Raw genomic sequence first — 21,258 nt, 5'->3', positions numbered from 1 at the left:
GAGACTTGAATTTAGATATTGTTTTCCAGGCATCTTCCTCTGGAAGAGGCGGAGCGACTAGGTCGTACTGTGTAGGCATCCAGGAGGGAATCTCAATAGGTTCGATATCCAGATTCTTCCAAACTAGGTCCAGATCTTCAGGAGTTCTAACTGAGATTCTTCTTCCCGATATGTTTATTGCTAGTCCAAACGGGAAGAGCCATGAATATTGGATATTCTTTGTTCTCAGAACATCCAAAAGCGGTCTCAGGAGCCTCCTTTTTGCCAGAGTGGAAGGTGCTATGTCTTGGAAGAGTTGGATTTGAGAGTCGCAGTATTTTAATGGCTGGTGTGATCTTGAGGCAGTCAGGATTGCATTAGTGTCGGTGTAAGAGAGCAGACCGCAAATTACATCTCTAGGTGGGTCTTCTGACCTTGGTTTAGGTCTGATTGCTCTGTGTATTCGTTCTATTTGAATACGCGAGGCTCTCTCCTCCCCCAACAGATCTGTGAATAGTTCACTTGCGACTTTCCGTAGAGAATCCGGTGCCCAGGATTCAGGAAGACCTTTGATCCGTAAATTGCATCGCCTACTTCTGTTCTCTTGGTCTTCTATTAAAGTAAGAGCGCGGTCTAAATATGTACGGTGGACTTCAATCACCTGGGAGGTGGTTTTTGCATGTTTGATAATAGCAGAGCATGATCCTTCAAGGTCTTCTACTCTGTGTCCAATTTGTTGCAGTTCAGATTTTATGTCCGCTAATTCAGACATTATAGGTTGGGTGACCTTAAGAAGAGCTTTCTGAAGGAATGATTTAGAAATTTGGGCTCCCAAGTCGCTCTCTTCCTCCTCCATGTTGCTTTCTAGTTCTGGGTCCTGGGACTCGTGTTCTATTATGTTTTGTGTTGATTGCGATCTTGATAAGGAGCCAGGTGATTGGCTCTAAAGGGATTAAAGCAGTGCACTTTCGATGTCTTTAGCGCTTTATGCGGTTGGTTGGAACATAATCTGAACGGGTAATTCAGGCTTCTGTAGTACTGGTTACGCTCTTAGGGACTCTGCTTCCTCAGTGATAGGCTAGGACTGTAAGCGCTTGGAAGATGGTGTGTAAGGTATTTAATATCTGGAGGGTATTGGAGACTTAGGTGGCTTGGTGTACTAGACGAGTCTGTATTAGATGGTTAAGGCTCGTTTCAATGGCCTCTTCCCTGTTGTATAGAGGGCTAGTTGTAATGTACTTAATAGTCTTTCCTTCACAGCTCGTTGCTCCTGTCTGTCTGAGCCGTCAGGTCAGACTGGAGGGGGGGAGGGGGGGAGAGGGGGGGGGATCTGCAGAAGGACCTAAAATGGCGGGAGGTCCCGCTTTAGGAGTATAATATGGAGATAGGAGGAGGGGGGGGGGGGGGGACGTGTGGTGCGAGATGCTCACAGACCTTTTCTCCGGCTCTCACTCCAGAAGATCCGCTATTTCCAGCGCCTCCGCTGTGTACTGACCGTGCTGTTGTTCCTGTCGGCTCTCTGCACGGGTGCCGCCGCTCCCTCCCGGGGGCACCACCGCCTCCGTCGCTGAGCTGTCTGGTGCTCACGGGTCTGTTGCTGGTCTCTTCTCAACAACGACGGTGTCCGGGAACCATCGGAGGTAAGATCTCTGCCTTTTGGTGTGGTTTAAAGGTTCCTCCTCGCAGTCCCCTTCTCACCTTGCCGGAGATTTAGGCCGCAGCTTGTAGGTTCTGTTAGGCCCCGATCCGTAGGGTCCGGTTAGACTGCTGCAGAACCTCTTCGCTTGTTCCTTATCCTGCAGGGGTGATGGAATTGCTGTAGTGCAGCACGACTGAGGGTATTGTTTTGCCAAAATAGGGATATAAATCCACTTGGCTTAGGAGCCCTGTGCCAGTGCGACTGAACTCTCTGCAGGTTAGGCCACGCCCCCTCTGTGCTGTTTTCTGTCACAGACTTGTCGCTGTTGGGTGCTGTCACATAGACTTCTTGTGGGGTGGGGGTGCTGTCACATAGACTTGTCGCTGTGCTGTTTGCTGTCGCAGACTTGTTGATCTTGGGTGCTGTCAAATAGACTTCTTGTGGGGGTGGGGGTGCTTTCACATAGACTTGTCGCTGTGCTGTTTGCTGTCACATAGACTTGTTGCTGTGCTGTTTGCTGTCACAGACTTGTCGCTGTTGGGTGCTGTCACATAGACTTCTTGTGCGGTGGGGGTGCTGTCACATAGACTTGTCGCTGTGCTGTTTGCTGTCGCAGACTTGTTGATCTTGGGTGCTGTCAAATAGACTTCTTGTGGGGCTGGGGTGCTTTCACATAGACTTGTCACTGTGATGTTTGCTGTCACATAGACTTGTTGTTGTGCTGTTTGCTGTCACAGACTTGTCGCTGTTGGGTGCTGTCACATAGACTTCTTGTGGGGTGGGAGTGCTGTCCCATAGACTTGTCGCTGTTGGGTGCTGTCACATAGACATGTCGCTGTGCTGTTTGCTGTCAGGTGTGCTGTCACATAGACGTGTCGCTGTGGGGTGTGCTGTCACATAGACTTGTCACTGTTGGATGCTGTCACATAGACTTCTTGTGGGGTGGGGGTGCTGTCACATAGACTTCTTGCGTGGGTGGGGGTGATTTCACATAGACCTGTCGCTGTGCTGTTTGCTGTCACAGACTTGTCGCTCTTGGGTGCTGGCACATAGACTTCTTGAGGGGGTGGGGGTGCTGTCACATAGACTTGTCGCTGTGGGGTGTGCTGTCACATATACTTGTTGCTGTGGTGTGTGCTGTCACATAGACATTTGTTGGGTCGGGGGTGCTGTCACATAGACTTGTCGCTGCTGGGTGCTGTCACATAGACTTCTTGCGGGGGTGGGAGTGCTGTCACATGGACTTGTCGCTGTGGGATATGCTGTCACATAGACTTCTTGCGGGGGTGGGTGTGCTGTCACATAGACTTGTCGCTGTTGGGTGCTGTCACATAGACTTCTTGTGGGGTGGGGTTGCTGTCACATAGACTCGTCGCTGTGCTGTTTGCTGTCACATAGACTTGTCGCTGTGCTGTTTGCTGTCACATAGACTTCTCGCTGTTGGGTGCTGTCACATAGACTTCTTCTGGGGTGGGGGTGCTGTCACATACATTTGTAGCTGTGCTCTTTGCTGTCACAGACTTGTCGCTGTTGGCTGCTGTCACATAGACTTCTTGCGGTGGTGGAGGCCTTTCACACAGACTTGTCGCTGTACTGTTTGCTGTCAGGTGTGCTGTTACATAGACTTGTTGCTGTGGGGTGTGCTGTCACATAGACTTGTCGCTGTTGGGTGCTGTCACATAGACTTCTTTTGGGGTGGGGTGCCGTCACATAGGCTTGTCGCTGTGCTGTTTGCTGTCAGGTGTGCTGTCACATAGACTTGTTGCTGTGGGGTGTCCTGTCACATAGACTTGTCGCTGTTGGGTGCTGTCACATAGACTTCTTGCGGGGATGGGGGTGCTGTCACACAGACTTGTCACTGTGGGGTGTGCTGTCACATAGACTTGTCGCTGTTGGGTGCTGTCACATAGACTTCTTGTGGGGTGGGGGTGCTGTCACATAGACTCGTCGCTGTGCTGTTTTCTGTCACAGACTTGTCGCTGTGCTGTTTGCTGTCACATAGACTTGTCGCTGTGCTGTTTGCTGTCACATAGACTTGTCGCTGTGCTGTTTGCTGTCACATAGACTTGTCGCTGTGCTGTTTGCTGTCACATAGACTTGTCGCTGTGCTGTTTGCTGTCACATAGACTTGTCGCTGTTGGGTGCTGTCACATAGACTTCTTGTGGGGTGGGTGTGCTGTCACATACATTTGTAGCTGTGCTGTTTGCTGTCACAGACTTGTCGCTGTTGGCCGCTGTCACATAGACTTTTTGCGGGGGTGGGGGCCTTTCACACAGACTTGTCGCTGTACTGTTTGCTGTCACATAGACTTGTCGCTGTGCTGTTTGCTGTCAGGTGTGCTGTCACATAGACTTGTTGCTGTGGGGTGTGCTGTCACATAGACTTGTCGCTGTTGGGTGCTGTCACATAGACTTCTTGTGGGGTGGGGGTGCCGTCACATAGACTTGTCGCTGTGCTGTTTGCTGTCACAGACTTGTCGCTCTTGGCTGCTGTCACATAGACTTGTCGCTGTGCTGTTTGCTGTCAAAGACTTGCTGCTCTTGGGTGCTGTCACATAGACTTCTTGCGGGGGTGGGGGTGCTTTCACATAGACTTGTCGTGTGCTGTTTGCTGTCACATAGAATTGTTGTTGTGCTGTTTTCTGTCACAGACTTGTCGCTGTTGGGTGCTGTCACATAGACTTCTTGTGGGGTGGGGGTGCTGTCACATAGACTTGTCGCTGTGGGGTGTGCTGTCACATAGACTTGTCGCTCTTGGGTGCTGTCAAATAGACTTCTTGTGGGGGTGGGGGTGCTTTCACATAGACTTGTCGCTGTGCTGTTTGCTGTCACATAGACTTGTCGCTGTGCTGTTTGCTGTCACATAGACTTGTCGCTGTGCTGTTTGCTGTCACATAGACTTGTTGCTGTGCTGTTTGCTGTCACAGACTTGTCGCTGTTGGGTGCTGTCACATAGACTTCTTGTGGGGTGGGGGTGCTGTCACATAGACTTGTCGCTGTGTTGTTTGCTGTCGCAGACTTGTTGCTCTTGGGTGCTATCAAATAGACTTCTTGTAGGGGTGGGGGTGCTTTCACATAGACTTGTCACTGTGATGTTTGCTGTCACATAGACTTGTTGTTGTGCTGTTTGCTGTCACGGACTTGTCGCTGTTGGGTGCTGTCATATAGACTTCTTGGGGGTGGGTGTGCTGTCCCATAGACTTGTCGCTGTTGGGTGCTGTCACATATCACGAGATGCAATATAGACAAGCGTGTACCCTGCTGTACCGCCTCTAGCTTGGATACAAGATGTGCTACGGTGTGGTGGGGCATGGATGCTGTAGTGCTAAGTTGCGCCACCTCTTGCTTGGATTCAGGATGTGATACGGGCGGGCATGGAATCTCTAGTGCCCTGTTGGGACACCTCCAGCTTTCATATAAGATGTGATATGGGGTGGGAGAAGGGGAAGGTAGCTGTAGCAGCCTGTTTCACCGCCTTTAGCTTGGATACGAGATGTGATACCGGGGGGCATGGATGCTCTAGTGCTAAGCAGGGCCACCTTTTGCTTGGATGCAAGATGTGATACGGGCTGGCATGGACTCTCTAGTGCCCTGCTGCTCCAGCTTTCATAGAAGATGTGATACGGTTGGGCACGGAGGCTCCAGCTGACTGTTTTACCACCTCTGACAGAAGGAACTATGTGGTGTGCTGATGATTTGAGTTTTGTCGGTTTTGAATTCTTCTCTAATTAGAGAAAAAGGATGTGAAATGAGTGGTTAATTTATTACAGAGCCCAGAGAGTTGGGTGTGGTAGAAAGCCTGGGCCACTAAGGTAAAAGTAGAGCGCACTGGACAGTAATCCACCTAGTCGTGATGGCGGTATTCCTCCAGCTGTCACTCTACCCCCCAGTGGGTACTCATTGCACTGACCTCGGAAGGACAGAAGGCTGAGTCGACCCTGAGCCGGCTACCTGACCCATGCGGGGTTTGAACCTGCACACTTCAGGTCGTGAGCCAGAGCTTAGGACTGCGTACCGCTGCCCTAATGCTCTGCGCCACACGAGGCTCACGATGTAACTAGGTACCCGTTTACATCTATAATCCTGGTCCAGTGTCTAGCTTGGAAACGAGATGCAGAGATGCAATATAGACAAGCGTGTACCCTGCTGTACCGCCTCTAGCTTGGATACAAGATGTGCTACGGTGTGGTGGGGCATGGATGCTGTAGTGCTAAGTTGCGCCACCTCTTGCTTGGATTCAGGATGTGATACGGGTGGGCATGGAATCTCTAGTGCCCTGTTGGGACACCTCCAGCTTTCATATAAGATGTGATATGGGGTGGGAGAAGGGGAAGGTAGCTGTAGCAGCCTGTTTCACCGCCTTTAGCTTGGATACGAGATGTGATACCGGGGGGCATGGATGCTCTAGTGCTAAGCAGGGCCACCCTTTGCTTGGATGCAAGATGTGATACGGGCTGGCATGGACTCTCTAGTGCCCTGCTGCTCCAGCTTTCATGTAAGATGTGATACGGTTGGGCACGGAGGCTCCAGCTGACTGTTTTACCACCTCTGACAGAAGGAACTATGTCGTGTGCTGATGATTTGAGTTTTGTCGGTTTTGAATTCTTCTCTAATTAGAGAAAAAGGATGTGAAATGAGAGGTTAATTTATTACAGAGCCCAGAGAGTTGGGTGTGGTAGAAAGCCTGGGCCACTAAGGTAAAAGTAGAGCGCGCTGGACAGTAATCCACCTAGTCGTGATGGCGGTATTCCTCCAGCTGTCACTCTACCCCCCAGTGGGTACTCATTGCACTGACCTCAGAAGGACAGAAGGCTGAGTCGACCCTGAGCCGGCTACCTGACCCATGCGGGGTTTGAACCCGCACACTTCAGGTCGTGAGCCAGAGCTTAGGACTGTGTACCGCTGCCCTAATGCTCTGCGGCACACAAAGCTCACGATGTAACTAGGTACCCGTTTACATCTATAATCCTGGTCCAGTGTCTAGCTTGGAAACGAGATGCAGAGATGCAATATAGACAAGCGTGTACCCTGCTGTACCGCCTCTAGCTTGGATACAAGATGTGCTACGGTGTGGTGGGGCATGGATGCTGTAGTGCTAAGTTGCGCCACCTCTTGCTTGGATTCAGGATGTGATACGGGCGGGCATGGAATCTCTAGTGCCCTGTTGGGACACCTCCAGCTTTCATATAAGATGTGATATGGGGTGGGAGAAGGGGAAGTAGCTGTAGCAGCCTGTTTCACCGCCTTTAGCTTGGATACGAGATGTGATACCGGGGGGCATGGATGCTCTAGTGCTAAGCAGGGCCACCCTTTGCTTGGATGCAAGATGTGATACGGGCTGGCATGGACTCTCTAGTGCCCTGCTGCTCCAGCTTTCATGTAAGATGTGATACGGTTGGGCACGGAGGCTCCAGCTGACTGTTTTACCACCTCTGACAGAAGGAACTATGTCGTGTGCTGATGATTTGAGTTTTGTCGGTTTTGAATTCTTCTCTAATTAGAGAAAAAGGATGTGAAATGAGTGGTTAATTTATTACAGAGCCCAGAGAGTTGGGTGTGGTAGAAAGCCTGGGCCACTAAGGTAAAAGTAGAGCGCGCTGGACAGTAATCCACCTAGTCGTGATGGCGTTATTCCTCCAGCTGTCACTCTACCCCCCAGTGGGTACTCATTGCACTGACCTCGGAAGGACAGAAGGCTGAGTCGACCCTGAGCCGGCTACCTGACCCATGCGGGGTTTGAACCTGCACACTTCAGGTCGTGAGCCAGAGCTTAGGACTGCGTACCGCTGCCCTAATGCTCTGCGCCACACGAGGCTCACGATGTAACTAGGTACCCGTTTACATCTGTAATCCTGGTCCAGTGTCTAGCTTGGAAACGAGATGCAGAGATGCAATATAGACAAGCGTGTACCCTGCTGTACCGCCTCTAGCTTGGATACAAGATGTGCTACGGTGTGGTGGGGCATGGATGCTGTAGTGCTAAGTTGCGCCACCTCTTGCTTGGATTCAGGATGTGATACGGGTGGGCATGGAATCTCTAGTGCCCTGTTGGGACACCTCCAGCTTTCATATAAGATGTGATATGGGGTGGGAGAAGGGGAAGGTAGCTGTAGCAGCCTGTTTCACCGCCTTTAGCTTGGATACGAGATGTGATACCGGGGGGCATGGATGCTCTAGTGCTAAGCAGGGCCACCTTTTGCTTGGATGCAAGATGTGATACGGGCTAGCATGGACTCTCTAGTGCCCTGCTGCTCCAGCTTTCATGTAAGATGTGATACGGTTGGGCACGGAGGCTCCAGCTCACTGTTTTACCACCTCTGACAGAAGGAACTATGTCGTGTGCTGATGATTTGAGTTTTGTCGGTTTTGAATTCTTCTCTAATTAGAGAAAAAGGATGTGAAATGAGTGGTTAATTTATTACAGAGCCCAGAGAGTTGGGTGTGGTAGAAAGCCTGGGCCACTAAGGTAAAAGTAGAGCGCGCTGGACAGTAATCCACCTAGTCGTGATGGCGTTATTCCTCCAGCTGTCACTCTACCCCCCAGTGGGTACTCATTGCACTGACCTCGGAAGGACAGAAGGCTGAGTCGACCCTGAGCCGGCTACCTGACCCATGCGGGGTTTGAACCTGCACACTTCAGGTCGTGAGCCAGAGCTTAGGACTGCGTACCGCTGCCCTAATGCTCTGCGCCACACGAGGCTCACGATGTAACTAGGTACCCGTTTACATCTGTAATCCTGGTCCAGTGTCTAGCTTGGAAACGAGATGCAGAGATGCAATATAGACAAGCGTGTACCCTGCTGTACCGCCTCTAGCTTGGATACAAGATGTGCTACGGTGTGGTGGGGCATGGATGCTGTAGTGCTAAGTTGCGCCACCTCTTGCTTGGATTCAGGATGTGATACGGGCGGGCATGGAATCTCTAGTGCCCTGTTGGGACACCTCCAGCTTTCATATAAGATGTGATATGGGGTGGGAGAAGGGGAAGGTAGCTGTAGCAGCCTGTTTCACCGCCTTTAGCTTGGATACGAGATGTGATACCGGGGGGCATGGATGCTCTAGTGCTAAGCAGGGCCACCTTTTGCTTGGATGCAAGATGTGATACGGGCTAGCATGGACTCTCTAGTGCCCTGCTGCTCCAGCTTTCATAGAAGATGTGATACGGTTGGGCACGGAGGCTCCAGCTGACTGTTTTACCACCTCTGACAGAAGGAACTATGTCGTGTGCTGATGATTTGAGTTTTGTCGGTTTTGAATTCTTCTCTAATTAGAGAAAAAGGATGTGAAATGAGTGGTTAATTTATTACAGAGCCCAGAGAGTTGGGTGTGGTAGAAAGCCTGGGCCACTAAGGTAAAAGTAGAGCGCGCTGGACAGTAATCCACCTAGTCGTGATGGCGGTATTCCTCCAGCTGTCACTCTACCCCCCAGTGGGTACTCATTGCACTGACCTCGGAAGGACAGAAGGCTGAGTCGACCCTGAGCCGGCTACCTGACCCATGTGGGGTTTGAATCTGCACACTTCAGGTCGTGAGCCAGAGCTTAGGACTGTGTACCGCTGCCCTAATGCTCTGCGCCACACGAGGCTCACGATGTAACTAGGTACCCGTTTACATCTATAATCCTGGTCCAGTGTCTAGCTTGGAAACGAGATGCAGAGATGCAATATAGACAAGCGTGTACCCTGCTGTACCGCCTCTAGCTTGGATACAAGATGTGCTACGGTGTGGTGGGGCATGGATGCTGTAGTGCTAAGTTGCGCCACCTCTTGCTTGGATTCAGGATGTGATACGGGCGGGCATGGAATCTCTAGTGCCCTGTTGGGACACCTCCAGCTTTCATATAAGATGTGATATGGGGTGGGAGAAGGGGAAGGTAGCTGTAGCAGCCTGTTTCACCGCCTTTAGCTTGGATACGAGATGTGATACCGGGGGGCATGGATGCTCTAGTGCTAAGCAGGGCCACCTTTTGCTTGGATGCAAGATGTGATACGGGCTAGCATGGACTCTCTAGTGCCCTGCTGCTCCAGCTTTCATAGAAGATGTGATACGGTTGGGCACGGAGGCTCCAGCTGACTGTTTTACCACCTCTGACAGAAGGAACTATGTCGTGTGCTGATGATTTGAGTTTTGTCGGTTTTGAATTCTTCTCTAATTAGAGAAAAAGGATGTGAAATGAGTGGTTAATTTATTACAGAGCCCAGAGAGTTGGGTGTGGTAGAAAGCCTGGGCCACTAAGGTAAAAGTAGAGCGCGCTGGACAGTAATCCACCTAGTCGTGATGGCGGTATTCCTCCAGCTGTCACTCTACCCCCCAGTGGGTACTCATTGCACTGACCTCGGAAGGACAGAAGGCTGAGTCGACCCTGAGCCGGCTACCTGACCCATGTGGGGTTTGAATCTGCACACTTCAGGTCGTGAGCCAGAGCTTAGGACTGTGTACCGCTGCCCTAATGCTCTGCGCCACACGAGGCTCACGATGTAACTAGGTACCCGTTTACATCTATAATCCTGGTCCAGTGTCTAGCTTGGAAACGAGATGCAGAGATGCAATATAGACAAGCGTGTACCCTGCTGTACCGCCTCTAGCTTGGATACAAGATGTGCTACGGTGTGGTGGGGCATGGATGCTGTAGTGCTAAGTTGCGCCACCTCTTGCTTGGATTCAGGATGTGATACGGGCGGGCATGGAATCTCTAGTGCCCTGTTGGGACACCTCCAGCTTTCATATAAGATGTGATATGGGGTGGGAGAAGGGGAAGGTAGCTGTAGCAGCCTGTTTCACCGCCTTTAGCTTGGATACGAGATGTGATACCGGGGGGCATGGATGCTCTAGTGCTAAGCAGGGCCACCTTTTGCTTGGATGCAAGATGTGATACGGGCTAGCATGGACTCTCTAGTGCCCTGCTGCTCCAGCTTTCATAGAAGATGTGATACGGTTGGGCACGGAGGCTCCAGCTCACTGTTTTACCACCTCTGACAGAAGGAACTATGTCGTGTGCTGATGATTTGAGTTTTGTCGGTTTTGAATTCTTCTCTAATTAGAGAAAAAGGATGTGAAATGAGTGGTTAATTTATTACAGAGCCCAGAGAGTTGGGTGTGGTAGAAAGCCTGGGCCACTAAGGTAAAAGTAGAGCGCGCTGGACAGTAATCCACCTAGTCGTGATGGCGGTATTCCTCCAGCTGTCACTCTACCCCCCAGTGGGTACTCATTGCACTGACCTCGGAAGGACAGAAGGCTGAGTCGACCCTGAGCCGGCTACCTGATCCATGTGGGGTTTGAATCTGCACACTTCAGGTCGTGAGCCAGAGCTTAGGACTGCGTACCGCTGCCCTAATGCTCTGCACCACACGAGGCTCACGATGTAACTAGGTACCCGTTTACATCTATAATCCTGGTCCAGTGTCTAGCTTGGAAACGAGATGCAGAGATGCAATATAGACAAGCGTGTACCCTGCTGTACCGCCTCTAGCTTGGATACAAGATGTGCTACGGTGTGGTGGGGCATGGATGCTGTAGTGCTAAGTTGCGCCACCTCTTGCTTGGATTCAGGATGTGATACGGGCGGGCATGGAATCTCTAGTGCCCTGTTGGGACACCTCCAGCTTTCATATAAGATGTGATATGGGGTGGGAGAAGGGGAAGGTAGCTGTAGCAGCCTGTTTCACCGCCTTTAGCTTGGATACGAGATGTGATACCGGGGGGCATGGATGCTCTAGTGCTAAGCAGGGCCACCCTTTGCTTGGATGCAAGATGTGATACGGGCTGGCATGGACTCTCTAGTGCCCTGCTGTCCAGCTTTCATAGAAGATGTGATACGGTTGGGCACAGAGGCTCCAGCTCACTGTTTTACCACCTCTGACAGAAGGAACTATGTCGTGTGCTGATGATTTGAGTTTTGTCGGTTTTGAATTCTTCTCTAATTAGAGAAAAAGGATGTGAAATGAGTGGTTAATTTATTACAGAGCCCAGAGAGTTGGGTGTGGTAGAAAGCCTGGGCCACTAAGGTAAAAGTAGAGCGCGCTGGACAGTAATCCACCTAGTCGTGATGGCGGTATTCCTCCAGCTGTCACTCTACCCCCCAGTGGGTACTCATTGCACTGACCTCGGAAGGACAGAAGGCTGAGTCGACCCTGAGCCGGCTACCTGACCCATGCGGGGTTTGAACCTGCACACTTCAGGTCGTGAGCCAGAGCTTAGGACGGCGTACCGCTGCCCTAATGCTCTGCGCCACACGAGGCTCACGATGTAACTAGGTACCCGTTTACATCTATAATCCTGGTCCAGTGTCTAGCTTGGAAACGAGATGCAGAGATGCAATATAGACAAGCGTGTACCCTGCTGTACCGCCTCTAGCTTGGATACAAGATGTGCTACGGTGTGGTGGGGCATGGATGCTGTAGTGCTAAGTTGCGCCACCTCTTGCTTGGATTCAGGATGTGATACGGGTGGGCATGGAATCTCTAGTGCCCTGTTGGGACACCTCCAGCTTTCATATAAGATGTGATATGGGGTGGGAGAAGGGGAAGGTAGCTGTAGCAGCCTGTTTCACCGCCTTTAGCTTGGATACGAGATGTGATACCGGGGGGCATGGATGCTCTAGTGCTAAGCAGGGCCACCTTTTGCTTGGATGCAAGATGTGATACGGGCTGGCATGGACTCTCTAGTGCCCTGCTGCTCCAGCTTTCATAGAAGATGTGATACGGTTGGGCACGGAGGCTCCAGCTCACTGTTTTACCACCTCTGACAGAAGGAACTATGTCGTGTGCTGATGATTTGAGTTTTGTCGGTTTTGAATTCTTCTCTAATTAGAGAAAAAGGATGTGAAATGAGTGGTTAATTTATTACAGAGCCCAGAGAGTTGGGTGTGGTAGAAAGCCTGGGCCACTAAGGTAAAAGTAGAGCGCGCTGGACAGTAATCCACCTAGTCGTGATGGCGGTATTCCTCCAGCTGTCACTCTACCCCCCAGTGGGTACTCATTGCACTGACCTCGGAAGGACAGAAGGCTGAGTCGACCCTGAGCCGGCTACCTGACCCATGCGGGGTTTGAACCTGCACACTTCAGGTCGTGAGCCAGAGCTTAGGACTGCGTACCGCTGCCCTAATGCTCTGCGCCACACGAGGCTCACGATGTAACTAGGTACCCGTTTACATCTATAATCCTGGTCCAGTGTCTAGCTTGGAAACGAGATGCAGAGATGCAATATAGACAAGCGTGTACCCTGCTGTACCGCCTCTAGCTTGGATACAAGATGTGCTACGGTGTGGTGGGGCATGGATGCTGTAGTGCTAAGTTGCGCCACCTCTTGCTTGGATTCAGGATGTGATACGGGCGGGCATGGAATCTCTAGTGCCCTGTTGGGACACCTCCAGCTTTCATATAAGATGTGATATGGGGTGGGAGAAGGGGAAGTAGCTGTAGCAGCCTGTTTCACCGCCTTTAGCTTGGATACGAGATGTGATACCGGGGGGCATGGATGCTCTAGTGCTAAGCAGGGCCACCTTTTGCTTGGATGCAAGATGTGATACGGGCTAGCATGGACTCTCTAGTGCCCTGCTGCTCCAGCTTTCATAGAAGATGTGATACGGTTGGGCACGGAGGCTCCAGCTGACTGTTTTACCACCTCTGACAGAAGGAACTATGTCGTGTGCTGATGATTTGAGTTTTGTCGGTTTTGAATTCTTCTCTAATTAGAGAAAAAGGATGTGAAATGAGTGGTTAATTTATTACAGAGCCCAGAGAGTTGGGTGTGGTAGAAAGCCTGGGCCACTAAGGTAAAAGTAGAGCGGGCTGGACAGTAATCCACCTAGTCGTGATGGCGGTATTCCTCCAGCTGTCACTCTACCCCCCAGTGGGTACTCTGACCTCGGAAGGACAGAAGGCTGAGTCGACCCTGAGCCGGCTACCTGACCCATGCGGGGTTTGAACCCGCACACTTCAGGTCGTGAGCCAGAGCTTAGGACTGCGTACCGCTGCCCTAATGCTCTGCGCCACACGAGGCTCACGATGTAACTAGGTACCCGTTTACATCTATAATCCTGGTCCAGTGTCTAGCTTGGAAACGAGATGCAGAGATGCAATATAGACAAGCGTGTACCCTGCTGTACCGCCTCTAGCTTGGATACAAGATGTGCTACGGTGTGGTGGGGCATGGATGCTGTAGTACTAAGTTGCGCCACCTCTTGCTTGGATTCAGGATGTGATACGGGCGGGCATGGAATCTCTAGTGCCCTGTTGGGACACCTCCAGCTTTCATATAAGATGTGATATGGGGTGGGAGAAGGGGAAGGTAGCTGTAGCAGCCTGTTTCACCGCCTTTAGCTTGGATACGAGATGTGATACCGGGGGGCATGGATGCTCTAGTGCTAAGCAGGGCCACCTTTTGCTTGGATGCAAGATGTGATACGGGCTAGCATGGACTCTCTAGTGCCCTGCTGCTCCAGCTTTCATAGAAGATGTGATACGGTTGGGCACGGAGGCTCCAGCTGACTGTTTTACCACCTCTGACAGAAGGAACTATGTCGTGTGCTGATGATTTGAGTTTTGTCGGTTTTGAATTCTTCTCTAATTAGAGAAAAAGGATGTGAAATGAGTGGTTAATTTATTACAGAGCCCAGAGAGTTGGGTGTGGTAGAAAGCCTGGGCCACTAAGGTAAAAGTAGAGCGCGCTGGACAGTAATCCACCTAGTCGTGATGGCGGTATTCCTCCAGCTGTCACTCTACCCCCCAGTGGGTACTCATTGCACTGACCTCGGCAGGACAGAAGGCTGAGTCGACCCTGAGCCGGCTACCTGACCCATGCGGGGTTTGAACCCGCACACTTCAGGTCGTGAGCCAGAGCTTAGGACTGCGTACCGCTGCCCTAATGCTCTGCGCCACACGAGGCTCACGATGTAACTAGGTACCCGTTTACATCTATAATCCTGGTCCAGTGTCTAGCTTGGAAACGAGATGCAGAGATGCAATATAGACAAGCGTGTACCCTGCTGTACCGCCTCTAGCTTGGATACAAGATGTGCTACGGTGTGGTGGGGCATGGATGCTGTAGTGCTAAGTTGCGCCACCTCTTGCTTGGATTCAGGATGTGATACGGGCGGGCATGGAATCTCTAGTGCCCTGTTGGGACACCTCCAGCTTTCATATAAGATGTGATATGGGGTGGGAGAAGGGGAAGTAGCTGTAGCAGCCTGTTTCACCGCCTTTAGCTTGGATACGAGATGTGATACCGGGGGGCATGGATGCTCTAGTGCTAAGCAGGGCCACCTTTTGCTTGGATGCAAGATGTGATACGGGCTAGCATGGACTCTCTAGTGCCCTGCTGCTCCAGCTTTCATAGAAGATGTGATACGGTTGGGCACGGAGGCTCCAGCTGACTGTTTTACCACCTCTGACAGAAGGAACTATGTCGTGTGCTGATGATTTGAGTTTTGTCGGTTTTGAATTCTTCTCTAATTAGAGAAAAAGGATGTGAAATGAGTGGTTAATTTATTACAGAGCCCAGAGAGTTGGGTGTGGTAGAAAGCCTGGGCCACTAAGGTAAAAGTAGAGCGGGCTGGACAGTAATCCACCTAGTCGTGATGGCGGTATTCCTCCAGCTGTCACTCTACCCCCCAGTGGGTACTCTGACCTCGGAAGGACAGAAGGCTGAGTCGACCCTGAGCCGGCTACCTGACCCATGCGGGGTTTGAACCCGCACACTTCAGGTCGTGAGCCAGAGCTTAGGACTGCGTACCGCTGCCCTAATGCTCTGCGCCACACGAGGCTCACGATGTAACTAGGTACCCGTTTACATCTATAATCCTGGTCCAGTGTCTAGCTTGGAAACGAGATGCAGAGATGCAATATAGACAAGCGTGTACCCTGCTGTACCGCCTCTAGCTTGGATACAAGATGTGCTACGGTGTGGTGGGGCATGGATGCTGTAGTGCTAAGTTGCGCCACCTCTTGCTTGGATTCAGGATGTGATACGGGCGGGCATGGAATCTCTAGTGCCCTGTTGGGACACCTCCAGCTTTCATATAAGATGTGATATGGGGTGGGAGAAGGGGAAGGTAGCTGTAGCAGCCTGTTTCACCGCCTTTAGCTTGGATACGAGATGTGATACCGGGGGGCATGGATGCTCTAGTGCTAAGCAGGGCCACCTTTTGCTTGGATGCAAGATGTGATACGGGCTAGCATGGACTCTCTAGTGCCCTGCTGCTCCAGCTTTCATAGAAGATGTGATACGGTTGGGCACGGAGGCTCCAGCTCACTGTTTTACCACCTCTGACAGAAGGAACTATGTCGTGTGCTGATGATTTGAGTTTTGTCGGTTTTGAATTCTTCTCTAATTAGAGAAAAAGGATGTGAAATGAGTGGTTAATTTATTACAGAGCCCAGAGAGTTGGGTGTGGTAGAAAGCCTGGGCCACTAAGGTAAAAGTAGAGCGCGCTGGACAGTAATCCACCTAGTCGTGATGGCGGTATTCCTCCAGCTGTCACTCTACCCCCCAGTGGGTACTCATTGCACTGACCTCGGAAGGACAGAAGGCTGAGTCGACCCTGAGCCGGCTACCTGATCCATGTGGGGTTTGAATCTGCACACTTCAGGTCGTGAGCCAGAGCTTAGGACTGCGTACCGCTGCCCTAATGCTCTGCACCACACGAGGCTCACGATGTAACTAGGTACCCGTTTACATCTATAATCCTGGTCCAGTGTCTAGCTTGGAAACGAGATGCAGAGATGCAATATAGACAAGCGTGTACCCTGCTGTACCGCCTCTAGCTTGGATACAAGATGTGCTACGGTGTGGTGGGGCATGGATGCTGTAGTGCTAAGTTGCGCCACCTCTTGCTTGGATTCAGGATGTGATACGGGCGGGCATGGAATCTCTAGTGCCCTGTTGGGACACCTCCAGCTTTCATATAAGATGTGATATGGGGTGGGAGAAGGGGAAGTAGCTGTAGCAGCCTGTTTCACCGCCTTTAGCTTGGATACGAGATGTGATACCGGGGGGCATGGATGCTCTAGTGCTAAGCAGGGCCACCTTTTGCTTGGATGCAAGATGTGATACGGGCTAGCATGGACTCTCTAGTGCCCTGCTGCTCCAGCTTTCATAGAAGATGTGATACGGTTGGGCACGGAGGCTCCAGCTGACTGTTTTACCACCTCTGACAGAAGGAACTATGTCGTGTGCTGATGATTTGAGTTTTGTCGGTTTTGAATTCTTCTCTAATTAGAGAAAAAGGATGTGAAATGAGTGGTTAATTTATTACAGAGCCCAGAGAGTTGGGTGTGGTAGAAAGCCTGGGCCACTAAGGTAAAAGTAGAGCGCGCTGGACAGTAATCCACCTAGTCGTGATGGCGGTATTCCTCCAGCTGTCACTCTACCCCCCAGTGGGTACTCATTGCACTGACCTCGGAAGGACAGAAGGCTGAGTCGACCCTGAGCCGGCTACCTGACCCATGCGGGGTTTGAACCCGCACACTTCAGGTCGTGAGCCAGAGCTTAGGACTGCGTACCGCTGCCCTAATGCTCTGCGCCACACGAGGCTCACGATGTAACTAGGTACCCGTTTACATCTATAATCCTGGTCCAGTGTCTAGCTTGGAAACGAGATGCAGAGATGCAATATAGACAAGCGTGTACCCTGCTGTACCGCCTCTAGCTTGGATACAAGATGTGCTACGGTGTGGTGGGGCATGGATGCTGTAGTGCTAAGTTGCGCCACCTCTTGCTTGGATTCAGGATGTGATACGGGCGGGCATGGAATCTCTAGTGCCCTGTTGGGACACCTCCAGCTTTCATATAAGATGTGATATGGGGTGGGAGAAGGGGAAGTAGCTGTAGCAGCCTGTTTCACCGCCTTTAGCTTGGATACGAGATGTGATACCGGGGGGCATGGATGCTCTAGTGCTAAGCAGGGCCACCCTTTGCTTGGATGCAAGATGTGATACGGGCTGGCATGGACTCTCTAGTGCCCTGCTGCTCCAGCTTTCATAGAAGATGTGATACGGTGTGGCACGGAGGCTCCAGCTCACTGTTTTACCACCTCTGACAGAAGGAACTATGTCGTGTGCTGATGATTTGAGTTTTGTCGGTTTTGAATTCTTCTCTAATTAGAGAAAAAGGATGTGAAATGAGTGGTTAATTTATTACAGAGCCCAGAGAGTTGGGTGTGGTAGAAAGCCTGGGCCACTAAGGTAAAAGTAGAGCGCGCTGGACAGTAATCCACCTAGTCGTGATGGCGGTATTCCTCCAGCTGTCACTCTACCCCCCAGTGGGTACTCATTGCACTGACCTCGGAAGGACAGAAGGCTGAGTCGACCCTGAGCCGGCTACCTGACCCATGCGGGGTTTGAACCCGCACACTTCGGGTCGTGAGCCAGAGCTTAGGACTGCGTACCGCTGCCCTAATGCTCTGCGCCACACGAGGCTCACGATGTAACTAGGTACCCGTTTACATCTATAATCCTGGTCCAGTGTCTAGCTTGGAAACGAGATGCAATATAGACAAGCGTGTACCCTGCTGTACTGCCTCTAGCTTGGATACAAGATGTGCTACGGTGTGGTGGGGCATGGATGCTGTAGTGCTAAGTTGCGCCACCTCTTGCTTGGATTCAGGATGTGATACGGGCGGGCATGGAATCTCTAGTGCCCTGTTGGGACACCTCCAGCTTTCATATAAGATGTGATATGGGGTGGGAGAAGGGGAAGGTAGCTGTAGCAGCCTGTTTCACCGCCTTTAGCTTGGATACGAGATGTGATACCGGGGGGCATGGATGCTCTAGTGCTAAGCAGGGCCACCTTTTGCTTGGATGCAAGATGTGATACGGGCTAGCATGGACTCTCTAGTGCCCTGCTGCTCCAGCTTTCATAGAAGATGTGATACGGTTGGGCACGGAGGCTCCAGCTGACTGTTTTACCACCTCTGACAGAAGGAACTATGTCGTGTGCTGATGATTTGAGTTTTGTCGGTTTTGAATTCTTCTCTAATTAGAGAAAAAGGATGTGAAATGAGTGGTTAATTTATTACAGAGCCCAGAGAGTTGGGTGTGGTAGAAAGCCTGGGCCACTAAGGTAAAAGTAGAGCGCGCTGGACAGTAATCCACCTAGTCGTGATGGCGGTATTCCTCCAGCTGTCACTCTACCCCCCAGTGGGTACTCATTGCACTGACCTCGGAAGGACAGAAGGCTGAGTCGACCCTGAGCCGGCTACCTGACCCATGTGGGGTTTGAACCCGCACACTTCAGGTCGTGAGCCAGAGCTTAGGACTGCGTACCGCTACCCTAATGCTCTGCGCCACACGAGGCTCACAATGTAACTAGGTACCCGTTTACATCTATAATCCTGGTCCAGTGTCTAGCTTGGAAACGAGATGCAGAGATGCAATATAGACAAGCGTGTACCCTGCTGTACCGCCTCTAGCTTGGATACAAGATGTGCTACGGTGTGGTGGGGCATGGATGCTGTAGTGCTAAGTTGCGCCACCTCTTGCTTGGATTCAGGATGTGATACGGGCGGGCATGGAATCTCTAGTGCCCTGTTGGGACACCTCCAGCTTTCATATAAGATGTGATATGGGGTGGGAGAAGGGGAAGTAGCTGTAGCAGCCTGTTTCACCGCCTTTAGCTTGGATACGAGATGTGATACCGGGGGGCATGGATGCTCTAGTGCTAAGCAGGGCCACCCTTTGCTTGGATGCAAGATGTGATACGGGCTGGCATGGACTCTCTAGTGCCCTGCTGCTCCAGCTTTCATGTAAGATGTGATACGGTTGGGCACGGAGGCTCCAGCTCACTGTTTTACCACCTCTGACAGAAGGAACTATGTCGTGTGCTGATGATTTGAGTTTTGTCGGTTTTGAATTCTTCTCTAATTAGAGAAAAAGGATGTGAAATGAGTGGTTAATTTATTACAGAGCCCAGAGAGTTGGGTGTGGTAGAAAGCCTGGGCCACTAAGGTAAAAGTAGAGCGCGCTGGACAGTAATCCACCTAGTTGTGATGGCGGTATTCCTCGAGCTGTCACTCTACCCCCCAGTGGGTACTCATTGCACTGACCTCGGAAGGACAGAAGGCTGAGTCGACCCTGAGACGGCTACCTGACCCATGCGGGGTTTGAACCTGCACACTTCAGGTCGTGAGCCAGAGCTTAGGACTGCGTACCGAGATGCAATATAGACAAGCGTGTACCCTGCTGTACCGCCTCTAGCTTGGATACAAGATGTGCTACGGTGTGGTGGGGCATGGATGCTGTAGTGCTAAGTTGCGCCACCTCTTGCTTGGATTCAGGATGTGATACGGGCGGGCATGGAATCTCTAGTGCCCTGTTGGGACACCTCCAGCTTTCATATAAGATGTGATATGGGGTGGGAGAAGGGGAAGGTAGCTGTAGCAGCCTGTTTCACTGCCTTTAGCTTGGATACAAGATGTGATACCGGGGGGCATGGATGCTCTAGTGCTAAGCAGGGCCACCCTTTGCTTGGATGCAAGATGTGTTACGGGCTAGCATGGACTCTCTAGTGCCCTGCTGCTCCAGCTTTCATAGAAGATGTGATACGGTTGGGCACAGAGGCTCCAGCTGACTGTTTTACCACCTCTGACAGAAGGAACTATGTCGTGTGCTGATGATTTGAGTTTTGTCGGTTTTGAATTCTTCTCTAATTAGAGAAAAAGGATGTGAAATGAGTGGTTAATTTATTACAGAGCCCAGAGAGTTGGGTGTGGTAGAAAGCCTGGGCCACTAAGGTAAAAGTAGAGCGCGCTGGACAGTAATCCACCTAGTTGTGATGGCGGTATTCCTCCAGCAGCCCACAAGTAGGCGGTATTCCTCCTCAAGTAGCGAACACCATTGAGTATGCTAATACTCGAATGAGCATCAAGCTTGGAATAGTACGTTCGTTCAACTCTAGTCATTACAAGAAGAATTGACGTCTTCATCGTGAGAATGACTTGACAGTCAATACAACTGATTCTTATTTCTTATGTATTTTAAGCCTGACTTCTATCCCTGGAAAGATCTTTGAACAAATGATTAAACAGCATGTATGCAGGTACTTGGATGAGAATGGAGTAATTATCCAGAGCCAGCATGGGTTTGTAACAGACAAGTCATGACAGATTAATCTAATTTCCTCCTATGACAGAATCACTGACTGGGATGATCAGGAAAATGCGGTGGATATAGTTTATCTTGACTTTTGTAAAGCATTTGGCAAAGTGTCTTATGTCATCCTTATTGAAAAAAATGACCAAAAATGGGATGGACAAGGCAATTGTTAGGTGAATTAACAACTGGCTGAGTGATCGTATTCAAAGAGTGGTCATAAATGGCTGCACATCCAAATGGAGGAATGTCTCAACTGGGGTACCACAAGGCTCTGTCCCAGGCCCAGTTTTGTATAATATTTTTATAAATAATCTACTGGAGGGGATTGAGGGGAAACTGATCAAATTTGCCGACAACACAAAGCTAGGAGGGATGGCTAATACTGGAAAAGAGAGAGAGAATTTAAAAAGATCTAGACAAACTTGAACAGTGGGTGGCGACTAACAGAATGGTATTTAACAGGGAGAAATGCAAAGTACTACATCTGGGCAAAAAAATGAAAAAACACATAAAGAATGGGAGGAATTGAGCTAAACAGCAGCACATGTGAA

At 50.8% G+C, this 21,258-nt stretch overlaps 2 long non-coding RNA genes across 2 annotated transcripts; both read right to left on the bottom strand.

Moving 5' to 3' along the window:
• Positions 1-14,273: 14,273 nt before the first annotated feature.
• Positions 14,274-15,371, bottom strand: LOC136579798 (uncharacterized). The gene is made up of 2 exons (XR_010786927.1): positions 15,246-15,371; positions 14,274-14,368 (listed from the first exon to the last, which is right to left on the bottom strand). It is a non-coding gene; the product is annotated as an uncharacterized lncRNA (long non-coding RNA).
• Positions 15,372-18,680: 3,309 nt separating this feature from the next.
• On the bottom strand, positions 18,681-19,761 carry LOC136579797 (uncharacterized). Its single transcript, XR_010786926.1, has 2 exons — positions 19,701-19,761; positions 18,681-18,816 (listed from the first exon to the last, which is right to left on the bottom strand). It is a non-coding gene; the product is annotated as an uncharacterized lncRNA (long non-coding RNA).
• Positions 19,762-21,258: the final 1,497 nt, after the last annotated feature.

The sequence above is a fragment of the Eleutherodactylus coqui genome, chromosome 10 (assembly GCF_035609145.1).
Source record: "Eleutherodactylus coqui strain aEleCoq1 chromosome 10, aEleCoq1.hap1, whole genome shotgun sequence".
Classification (NCBI taxonomy): Eukaryota; Metazoa; Chordata; class Amphibia; order Anura; family Eleutherodactylidae; genus Eleutherodactylus; species Eleutherodactylus coqui.
The sequence above is the reverse complement of the archived record's forward strand: the minus strand, read 5'-3'. Positions and strand labels throughout refer to the sequence as shown.